The sequence below is a fragment of the Phyllostomus hastatus genome, unplaced genomic scaffold, assembly GCF_019186645.2.
Source record: "Phyllostomus hastatus isolate PE091 unplaced genomic scaffold, TTU_PhHast_1.1 phas_scaffold_12, whole genome shotgun sequence".
Lineage (NCBI taxonomy): Eukaryota > Metazoa > Chordata > Mammalia > Chiroptera > Phyllostomidae > Phyllostomus > Phyllostomus hastatus.
Genome location: NW_025334007.1, coordinates 5,912,882 through 5,925,379, shown reverse-complemented (window position 1 = coordinate 5,925,379; position 12,498 = coordinate 5,912,882). Strand labels below are relative to the sequence as shown.

At 35.3% G+C, this 12,498-nt stretch overlaps 1 pseudogene; it reads right to left on the bottom strand.

Moving 5' to 3' along the window:
* Positions 1-5,751: 5,751 nt before the first annotated feature.
* LOC123830106 lies at positions 5,752-6,618 on the bottom strand (annotated as a pseudogene).
* Positions 6,619-12,498: the final 5,880 nt, after the last annotated feature.

Below are 12,498 nucleotides of genomic sequence, written 5' to 3'. Positions count from 1 at the left end.
AAAGTAACTTTATATCTTATGAAATTTATAAATAACAAATTAATGTTATCTCTACTACTAACAGTTTTGTTGCTGGTGTGTTTGGTTTGTTTTCTAAAATTAAGCACATATTATTGAATGTTTACATGGGAAAATATGCTGGCAAAAACAAATAGGAAAACATTGTAAACATATCTATTAAGGGACACTAGCTCTCCACTAAGTTAAAGTATACCTTAAAATTGCAATAATTAAAAGCATGTTATACCTGTATATAAATAGAGAAAGCAATCAAATAGGATGCAAAGTTCAGAAATAGACCCAAATAAACATAGAAATCAGTATATAATAAAGGTGACATAAAAATCAGTTGGTAAAAGTGCATTCTTAAAATCAATCTTGCTTGGACAACTGGAAACCATTAAAAGGTGTCTAATTTTTATACCTATCTCTCACAATAATACCCCATGATTGACTCAAATTAGATTAGAGATATAAATGAAAAACTAATACAGCACAAATATCAGAAGTCAGTATAAGTGTATTTTTAAATACTTAAGTTGGGTAGTACTTTCTAACAAAAGAATCAAAATCTGAAAGCTTATATGAAAAGAGTAACAAATTCTACTAAATTATTTTTAAATCATAAGCAAAGTCCAAAACAAATGAAAAATTATGAAACATCTTTACAGTTAGTACTATAGACAAAACACTAAGCTCCTTAAGATATAAAACATTTCTAGAAATCAAGAATAATGAGATCAGCAATCCAATAGAAAAAATTAGCAAAAACATGAACTGGCAATTCTCAGACAGGCAAATACAAATGAGCTTTAAAAGCCGTAAATAATTTTCTGATTTTTCAGTTTTAAAAAGAGAAATGGAAACACCCACTACAGAGATGTGTTTTCTCACCTGCCACATTTCAAAATTAAAGCAAAAACATTATTGAGACTGTGAGAAAACAGTATTATCATGCAGTGCTGGTAACTGTGATAACTGGTGTAACTCTTATGCAGGGAAATCTGACATTATTTACCAAAATACAAATATAATTATCCTTTGACTCATGATACACACTTCTGGATATTTGTCCTACGAAAAATGCCTACATGTATTCTAAATGATATGTAAATGAGGTTACTCATCAAGGCAGTGTAATAGTACACAACTAGAAACAAACCATGTGTAAATGATAGGAAATTGATTCAATAGCCCAGCCTACAACTACACAATGGAATACCATGCATCTGTAAAAAGAATTAACGGTCTTTATGTACCAAGATAAAGTGATCTCCAATAGCATTTTAAAGTAAAAAAAGATGACATATTGTGCATGCCACATTTTTTTTAAAAACCTGAGGCTACTGAATACATATTCAAATTTGCATAAATACTGAGAAGGTAAGAAAAATATGAAAAAAATATCAGTATACAATGAAGTAGAAAGGATTGGAAGGTTGGATCAGTAAGAAAACTGATCATGTGTTTTGTATTATTTTGGTTTTTGAATCATGTACATATATTTCCTATTCAAAAAATGTCAACTGTGAAAAATAATCAATAGGAACACGTCCCTGCTCTCTACATTTTAAGGACATTTTAATAACAGTTTAAATTGATTTTTCTACTTGATGGTAAATCATATGGTTACATGTAAGAAAAGATTTACTGGATAAATTGAATATTAGAGGATTTATTTTTCTCCTAAACACAAAAGTGTTCTATTAACGATTGTGTCTGGCTCTTTGTGTGGAGTGTCAGTTATTTATTTCACTTACTATTTGAAGACTGGAATAAACTACAGGGAAACTGAATTTTTAACAGTCCAGACTATAGAGAAGGTTTAATTTTCTGTTGGAAGTAAAAGGGCAAAAGAAACCCTTTTTTACTCCAGCTGTAACTGCAGTATAATTCAGTTGGTAACCTGTCTACTAACTTCGTTGGAATATGAAATAGTAAATTCATCAAGCAGCAGAAAAGCAGGCTATAAAAATCCACTTTGTCAATTCATTTTTAAATATATTTTATTGATTATGCTATTACAGTTGTCCCATTTCCCCCTTCATTCCCCTCCACCCTGCACACCCTCTCCCACCCACATTCCCCCCTTTAGCCCTTTAGTTCATGTCCATGTGTCATAAGTTCTTTAGCTTCTACATTTCCTATAATATTCTTGCCCTCCCCCTGTCTATTTTCTACCTACCATCTATGCTACTTATTCTCTGTACCTTTTCCCCCTCTCTCCTCCTCCCACTCCCCTGTGGCTAACCCTCCATGTGACCTCCATTTCTGTGGTTCTGCTCCTGTTCTAGTTGTTTGCTTAGTTTCTTTTTGTTTTTGTTTTAGATGTGGTTGTTAATAATTGTGAGTTTGCTGTCATTTTACTATACATGTTTTATCTTCTTTTTCTTGGATAAGTCCCCTTAACATTTTATAAAATAAGGGCTTGGTGATGATGAACTCCTTTAACTTGACCTTATCTGAAAAAGCACTTTATCTGCCCTTCCATGATAAATGAAAGCTTTGCTGGATAGAGCAATCTTGGATGTAGCCCTGACTGGTGTGGCTCAGTGGATTGAGCATGGGCCTGCAAACTGAACAGTGTCAATTCATTTTTTAAAGCACAAAAGATGCAAGCGTGTTCAGTTCTTCGCTGCTACAGAATGGACTCTTCAAATAACAGAACTATATTCACATTTATTAACACGATAGATCTTTGACTGATTTTTAACTAAATAGGTTGATCCACTTGCATATACTAGGTATATTTCTACTTTAATAGCTTTAAAACAGGATAAAAAACAAGTAATATTTTAGCTAAAAGGAATTGAAATGTTTTATAAATAAATAAGTACATATTTTGTTTTTGAGAAAATGGAATAAGATCTTGGACACTTAAATATATTTAACACTAAGTAATTATTAAAGAAAAATAAATAAACTATGAATATTACTATAGGGTTCAAATCAAATATCACAATCAGATTCCATGTTTTCAATATCATATTTTTTTAAAATAAGAGACATGAATTGTGGCACAAATGCTTTATAAGTAGTAAGATAAAGGCTCAGATCAGCAATCCCCACATGGAGACTACACTGAGGGTTAGCAGCAGCTAGGATTCAAAACTGTTTTTCTCCACCTAAGAACAGATTTATTTGCAATAATTATAAACAATATAATTGATCTGCCAAACGTAGATGCTGGCATTTTAACAAGTGTCATATTTATGTTTTAACTCTTTATTTTCAGATTTTGTTTTATGAAGTTCCAGTTGAGCCCAATATATAATAAATGGTTGGAAATTGTAAAGGCAAAGATCATATATTACATTTTAAATGCCACTGAATACACACACTTGCACACACATACACTGGGTAGTGTTAATAGAATAATTAACATGCAAATTAAAAATTATTATAAATAGAGTAAACTTAATGTTAAAATATAAATTTCTAGGAATAATACAAAGTATATAATCAAATTGCTCAAAACAAGAAATAACTTGTTAATCTTTTAGGTGTAAATGCCTAAGATAAAGTAAATATATATATGTGTAAACCAGAACTTCTGTTAAAATTAAGTCTTGCAAATATGAATGCCATTTCCATTTATTTCCCATCAATAACATATTTAACTTTGAAAAGAACAAGAGGAATAAGTTAGCAATCTATGTTAGTGGTTTTATGTTATTTTTTAATTGATGTTCAAGCACAATTGTCTCCATTTTCCCCCACCACTCCCACCCACCCTAGCCACCCCCACCTCCCACCCTCAATCCTACCTCCCTTTAGCTTTGTTGATGTGTCCTTTATACATATTCCTTGACCCTTCCCCCTTTTCCCTGTTAGCCTCTCCCACCTCCCCTCTGGTTACTGTCAGTTTGTTCTTTATATCAATATCTCTGGTTATATTTTGCTTGCTTGTTTGGTTTGTTGATTAGGTTCCACTTATAGGTGAGACCATATGATATGTGTCTTTTACTGCCTGGCTTATTGCACTTAGCATAATGCTCTCCAGTTCCATCCATGCTGTCATGAAGGGTAGGAGCTGTTTTTTTCTTTCTTTCTCTTTCTTTCTTTCTTTTCTTTCTTTCTTTCTTTCTTTCTTTCTTTCTTTCTTTCTTTCTCTCTTTTCTTTCTGCCATGTAGTATTCCATTGTGTAAATGTACCACAGTTTTTTGATCCACTCATTTACTGATGGGCACTTAAGTTGCTTCCAACACTTGGCTATTGTAAATTGTGCTGCTATGAACATTGGGGTGCATAGGTTCTTTTGAGTTGGTGTTTCAGGATTCTTAGGGTATAATCCCAGCAGTGGAATTACCAGTTCAAAAGGCAGTTCCATTTTTAGTTTTCTGAGGAAATTCCATACTGGTTTTCCACAGTGGCAATACCAGCACTGTGGAAAACCAGCACTTGTTATTTGTTCATTTGTTTATGATGACCATTCTCATCGGTGAGAAGTAGTATCTCATTGTGGTTTTAATTTGCATCTCTCTGATAGCTACTGATGCTAAGTATCCTTTCGTATGTCTCTGGACCCTCTGTATATCCTTCCTGGAGAAGTGTTTGTTCAAGTTCTTTGCCCATTTTTTAATTGGGTTGTTTGTGTTCCTGGAGTGGGGTCCTGTGAGTTCTTTATGTATTTTGGAGATCAAATCCTTGTCCAAGGTATCATTGGCAAATATGTTTTCCCACACAGTTGGCTCCCTTTTCATTTTGCTGATGTTTTCTTTAGCTGTGCAGAAGCTTTTTATTTTGATGAGATCCCATTTGTTTATTCTTTCCTTTATGTCCCTTGCTCTAGGGGACACATTGGTGAAAATATTGTTGCATGGAATATCTGAGATTTTCCTGCATATGTTTTCCTATAAGATTTTTATGGTGTTGCAACTTATATTTAAGTCTTTTATCTATTTTCAGCTTATTTTTGTGTATGGTGTAAGTTGGTGTTCAAATTTCTTTTTGCGTGTTGCTGTCCAGATCTCCCAACACCATTTGTTGAACAGGCTCTTTTTACTCCATTTTATGCTTCTTCCCCCTTTGTCAAAAATTCATTGACCATAGAGACTTGGGTTTATTTCTGGGCTCTCTGTTCTGTTCCATTGGTCCGTGTGTGTGTTCTAGTGGTTTTGTATTACTTAAGTTAATATAGCTCTACCATTTCCTTATGTACCCTACTCACTTTAACCAAAGCTTTATAACTTATATATTGCAACATAGACCAAACACTACCCTCTGTTATCACATTTAAGTGCTCCTTAAGGTATCTCTCTCCACTTCCTCCCTCAATAATAAATTTTCTCAGAGGTAGCTAAGTTGATTATTCTCTCCCTGATCAGTTCTCATAACCTGTCACTCTCCTTTTAATCAGAATGAGATTTGGGAAAAATCAATTCTTAACAACTCTTTCTCCAGACTAATTCCAGACTTATTACCTTACTTAAGATAAAATATTATGTAGTCCCTTTATGTCATTAGCTATTATTATTAAGTTCCTACTTTGTGCCAGTCATGAGACAGATATTAATGCATGTATTTCTAAGAACACATTAGGTTGGGTACAAATTTTTTAATAAAATTCAAAATTTAAGTATTTTATATATATATATAAAATAGTGGGATTGAGTATATATATATATATATATATATATATATATATATATGTGCCTTATTCTCCTTCTTAAAGTCTATGTTTGTTTAAAAAACTGTTTATTTTCCATCAACCTTATTTCCATTCTGTTAAGAGTTTGTGGAAGAACAGCTTAAGACCACTCAGTGGTTGTTCTTACCCATTTCGTGGCCTGCGCAGTGGGGGCTGCAGGCAAGTCTTCAGTGGCAGGCTTAGTGCTCCAGTCTGCAGTAGGAAACTGCTGAACAGGCACAGAGGTCACCTGTGCCTTCAGACCAGTCAGCAACGTAGGCTGAGCAGCAGTGAACTCAGTAGCTGGAGCTGTCCATTCACCCTGAAATTACTCCTTGGTCATAGCCTTTTCAGCAGCTGTCTGCTCTTCCTTCTTAGTCTCTTCAGGGTCTCTATAGAAGTAGAGATCAGGCATGACCTTCCATGAGTGTTCATGAGGGATGGTGCTGCACATGCACAGAACTTCCCAGGCCAGCACCCACCACATCAGACTCACTGAATGAGCCCCCTTGTTAAGGGATGGCAATGTCTATGTAGCACAGAGGAGAGTCTGTGTTATGTAGAGTGATGGTGGGCTGGTTAACATACAACGCCTCAGTGAGAGGCTGGTGATCAACCCTGGGATTGGTAACCTCCAAAAGACTTGGCTCCTGGAAGGCTGCCTGGATCTGGTTAGTGAAGGTGCCAGAAGTGAAGCAGTAGCAATGGGAGTTGCTTCAGTGGCAGCAGCAGACTTCAGCATAGCTCACTGACCTGTGTTCCTAGATGATATGACACTGACATCAGCAGGGTTTTCAATGACAACAAAGGAATAGGCTGCCAGCCGAAGCTTCTTGCAGGTTCTCTTCAGATTTATTATGTAAATGTCCTCACTTTTCCTTTTGTAGATTTGGAAGTCAAGGTTGGTGCCACCTAAGTAGATTCCTGCAGCAAGAAATTTGAGGGCACCCTCCTCCCTCATTTGCAGGACATCAAGGCCTCTGGACATTGTGAAAGTTTCCCTTTAAATTACATGGGAACCAAGAACATCATATGGGCCCTTCCCTTGGTAGTGCAGAAAGTTAAAGTCTATGTTCAATCAGCACATTCTCCACCTTTTTTTCCCCAGATTTTGCAAAAAACAGTCCTTATCCCAGCATCCCTATCCTCACCTCCTGCTTATTTTTTTGTACTTAGCGTATCACTTAATATTAATACATCAGGACATGGCTTTTTATTCTTTTTATTTGTCTTCCTCACTCTTTTATCTATTGTATCTATTACACTGCCTGATATTTATCTAGTAGGCATTCAATAAATATTTTCTTAAGCAAATTTGTTTTTGAAAAAAATGTGAAGAACATGTTTTCATTTATGTAAAAAGGGTAAAGTAAGAAAATGTCTGAGTTAATAACCATTGAAGGACTAATTTATTGAATTTAAATTAAAACATAAATTTAAAAATTGGTGTCGTCTAAAGCTCCCTGCAAGTAGAGAGTTTTATAACACACATCAGGTTTAGCAAGATTAAAATGATAAGTCCTCAGTTCTCTGAAGTGGGAGAACAAAGGAGAATAGGAGGAAGTGACTTTAGTGAGGTATAATTAAATGCAAAACAGTCCATCCACTTTAAGCGTATGGTATCATGAGTTTCAGCAAATATTTTCAATCGTATGACTGTTAAAATAAAAAAAGTGGATACCAACCTTGAAAATTTCCTGAGCAGACAAAAGCAGTTTAGTCTTACAAACAAAGCTTAATTTAACTTATTTTGCAAGAATAACTTGATCAGGGGCATTTCTTGCTCATGTCTCTGGAACTCAGAAGCAAAACTTGAACAGTTTCCCATGGTTGACAGGAGATAACCACTGAATATTCTGATATTATAACCAATCTCTCTGAAGAATAAACAGTCACTGCTTTCTCACTATATAGGTTTCTTTATAACAATATGTACATCTTTTAAAAATTGACTTTATGGTTTATTTAGAAGCCATGTAAGAAAATCAGCCATGTTGTGTCACACAGACAACTTTGTATTTGGCTAAAATTAGCCATGAAAGCATGGAATCTAGCCTTCTTATTTTCATTTTATAAAACTGATTCTAAGTGACCAAATTCTACCATCCACCCCTTTTCCCATCAAGTGGATTCATTAATTTTTAAAGCACTTTATAACCACCATTTTCTATCCCTTACCCTTGGCAACAACATTATCCAGTAAAAGCTGGATCAGAAACATGGTTAAAGTCAGAAGCTGAAGTACAGATCTGCTAACTCATCCAAAATCTAAATGTTGGTACTAATTTAGTGAGTGGGTTGGTAGAGAGGGTGGCAGTGAGTGGGGAAGGTGAGAGAAAGGCTGAAGAAAAAGAACATATACACAGAGTTGTTGTGATCTGCAAAGTAGTCAATGTACGTACCCAAACTGTGCATAAACAAGGATGCTAGGTTCATCACACTAATAGGTCAGTGGTAAAAGACAGCAGCATCAAGAAGGATGGCAAGTGCTTCTACAAAAGGTGGGCCCTGGGCACTGTCCAAGTATACTTACCCCATGTTCACAAGAAGCCCAAAGTGCTCACCATGTCAGAGCACTGAGGCAAAAGTGTGGGTAAGAGAGCAAGAGGGTGTGTCATACATCAGCAGGGAGTCTGTTCAATAGTGAAATGTGGTCTGCCCTATTTCAGTTTGAAGTATCACATTAGGTGTAAAAATGGAAGTATTCCAAAAATGGAGCAAAGCAGAAATTTTTATCTGCACACAAATGAGAAAAGAAAGAAAAAGTGGCACTACTCCCAATAATAGATGTTTAATAAAATAGACTTTTGTTTACCTTTAAAATATAAAGTGCTTAATTCTCGGGCATGGGAGGGTGGTGGTGGTAAAAATTCCATTATAAATACTAGTATATTTTTGCATTGTAGTTTTATAGCTTTATTTCACACATTAACATGAATATCCATGTTACATACCCTTAGAAATAATGTTCTTTTATTCATTTAAATATATCAATATATCTACTGAGATGCATGGATATATAGTTTTCTATGCTCACTGAGTGCTTTATTAAATGCACATTTAATAATTGATGAAACTCAAAGACAATTTAGTTTTCAAAACTGTATTTTTATTTTTCTTGAATAGTACAATTTCTGTGACTCACTAAATTATACAAACAATAGAAAAGTGTGATACATATTAATAGCTCAAACTTTCACTAACACAATTTTTTTAAATTTGAGGCAGTGAAAATAATTGGAGTTGGGTGCTGTATTCATCTTTTAAGACAGGTGGTAGTCATTCATTCTTTGGAGATATTGATACATTTTGGCATAAATTATAAAAAGACAAATAGACTAATTATAATGAAATGACTTGTATCTTCTGTTTCTGCAGATGCTTCTCTTCTAACTTTAAAATTATTCACATTCTCCTAGGACAGGGAAATAATTAGGCTTGCAGAGTGGATTAGAAACAAAAATGTAAAGTCAGGAGAACACTAAATAAGGAAGTACTGGATAACATACCAACTCTGGCCAAATGGAAAGATGAATGGCAATAAAGGACATGAGAACAGATACCCTTCAGTATTTAAAGTGTTCTTTCCTATCTGTTATGGCTACTCTCTTAAAAACTGAATGAGACGTTGTTACCTTCTGAACTCATCTGAAGTTGTTGACAACACTTTCTTTGCATAATGCTTGTTTATTTTCAATTACATGGTGTCTATTTCATAATTGTGAACTATGAAAATGCATTTTTGCTGACAGGCATATTTTAAGATGTGTCATCAACTTTAGTTGGGGCTTGTGGTGTATGAGGACGGTGACAGAAGATTTGGACACTTTCTGTGAATAACTCAAATGCTGTTTTTCCTTCTTTTTATAGCACATCTATACTAAGGTTGGCTCAGTACATTCCTTCACAAATTTATAGGGGCAATTCAACTTCCCACATTATGGGTGGAACTTAGAAGTAGTGAATTTGAGAAAAAAAGTCACTGTACAACAGCCAAATTAATCCCACTTGGTTGACAATAAATCAGCATCTGCTAATAGAATCAGAAATTTAGGACAGCAAAAATCCAAGAATTCTGATTAAATATTTAAGATACTAAGACATTAAAAATAAGCACTAAAACATCAAAAGTATTAAAAACAAATACTAAAATATTAAGGCACTGAAAACAAATATTGAAATATACTGAGATGTTGGCTTAATTAGATAAGACACTGTGTAACTTTATAACCCCTAAGGTGCTCTGAGACACTCAAATGCAACAAGCATCTGAAATTCATCATATTAAAAATAAAACCAGAAGGCACCCCTTCAAGCCCCACCCCATTCTATTCCTCCTCTTCTCCCTGAATCAGGGTCACATAAGGTAGATGACCAAAATAATGGTGTTCCTTATCTTTCTTTCACAGGCCTTATCCAGTAAGTAGGTCGACAGCATTTCCAGTCAGTCAACAGTGAATGCTGTACGTCTCTTGAATCTGCTCCATCTGTGTTGCCACTGCCATTAAGTTCAAGGCTAGGTCATCATTTATCGGCAATATTCTGATAGCCGTTTACTTGGTACTTTCATTTGTTTTCAATAAATCTTTACTTGGTGCCTACTCTGTACTCTGTACCAAAAGCTGTAGCTATAAAGATTAACCAAAAGCAGTACTCACATTCAAGTAACTTATTCTTGAGTAGAGGAAACTACACATAAAAAAGTATCAGTGGTATCATACATGTGCTTGTAAAACAGTTCTTTCAGCTAGAATGCGAGAAATTATTCGAATTTAGTTTTGAAGCATCTAACCTTGCATCTATCTAACTTATTCCTCTTCCTGAAAATAATAATTATAAAATGCAAATCCAATCCTTGCTTAAATTATTGAAGTATCTACCCATCATCAAATAGATAAAATCCAACTTGTTCTCTGTATGTTTATAAGAAATCAGCAGTTCTTACAGTATGCTTTGGGACCTATGAGAAAGGAAGTGGGTCCCTGAGTCCTATTTAGTGGGTCTCAAAGGTCCAAATTATGGCCATGATAATCTTAAAATGTTCTATGCCATTTTTCACCCTAAATCTCTTACAAATGTACAGGTGAATTTTCCTGACATGGCATAAGAAATATGCAACACTGGGAAAAAATAAATTTGTTTTATTCTGGAAAAATTACATTTTGGAAACGATTTATGTTAACATGTAATGGGTTTAGTCTTCTTCTTTAAAGAAATAATTTCAGGGGAAAAGGGGAAAAGGGTTTGCGGGAACAAGAATAAAGGACCCATGGACAATAACAAGGGGGGGAGTGGAAACGGGAGGGAGGTGGGAAGGGCTGGGGAGTGGGTTGGGATGGGGGGTAAAAGGCAGAAAACTGCCTTAATTGAACAACAATTAAAAAAAGAAAAAAAGAAAAAAAGGAATTAATAAATGTTTTAAAATTTATCAGCTTTAATCCCTACTGTGGCAAACATCAGTTGAGATAAATCACATATGGATGAGTACTTTGGATTTGTCAAAAATTTTTAAGAATGCCGAAGGGGTCCTCACACCAAACAGTTTGAGAACTGTTTCTAAAAAAACCTTTCTCCTAGAGTAGGAACTGCCTTTTAGAATAAGGAAATCGCTTCTGGGAAAATTAAGCTTATCAGTCAGCCATGTCTGAGAATGAATTACTTTAATCTTTCAATCAAATTGCCTTTGCTTTAGTAGCTTGGGTACAGATTATAGTGTTCTGGGTCATCCTGTCCTCCAAAGTTTCATATATCCTTATAGGCCATAAGGCAGTAAAGGAAAAAATGAACTCTACCTCCTCTATGGTTGAACACACTTGCTGATCACAGCAAAAGCGGCCTCCCCTGGGACCTCCAATCAGCTGACCCTATCAAATGTGCCCTCTTTTTATCTCCCTCTTTTGTTCTTAATTCTCTTTCGCTTAGTTAAATTCATGGTTCTTTACAAAATATGTCAATATGTGTAATTGAAACTCCTTTGCCCCCAAAACCTCCATTATCCTCAACTAGCAAAAGAACTCAGATTTTAGCTTGAACCTGGATATTTGTCTACTCTCTTCCTGTCCTCCAGTATCTGAAACAGACAAAAACTAACAACCATGCTGTCTCATTTCCCTTTTATGGGATCAAACCACAAGTGGACCCTCTCTGCTTCTAGGCAAACATTCTCCATTCCCCTATTGGACTCCTACTCCCATTCACCGAGTTGACTATTCCACACCTTCTTCTGCCTCAAGGACCCAGCACAGCTTTCATCCTCCTCATTCATGGCTGATATGCTTCCTTCTTTACTCACTGGGAGAATGGAAGCTATTAGAAAAGAGTACGCACATTTTCTCACCAGCAAAGATGGCATTCTACCTGCCTCTGTGCTAAATATTTGGTCTCCTTTCCTGTTACAATTCCCCTACCTATGCATTGAATTCTATACCCTCCCCCTACTCAAGACTGTTCTTCCTAAAACTCCCATCTCCCCCACATTATCAGTTTTTACCCTTACTAGTTAATCATTGTCACTATCCTAGAACAACCAGTGGTAATCCAGCTTAAGAACAGACTATCTTGATGGCAAGCTCCCTTCTCATAGGGATTCCATTGAATGTGTAGATCACCTTGGATAGTGTGGACATTTTCACAACATTAAGAGGTCCAACCCATGGACACTGCATGCCTGTCCAATTACTTGTGTCTTCCTTAATTTCTTTCATCAATGTTTGGTAGTTTCTATTGTACAAGTCTTGTACTTCCTCTGTTAAGCTATTCTTAAATATTTTATTCTTTCTGGTGCCATTGCAAAGGACATTTTTTCCTTAATTTGCTTTTGAATAGTTCATTCTCAGTTATTCTGAATCCAAATCTAGATGAGCACGCT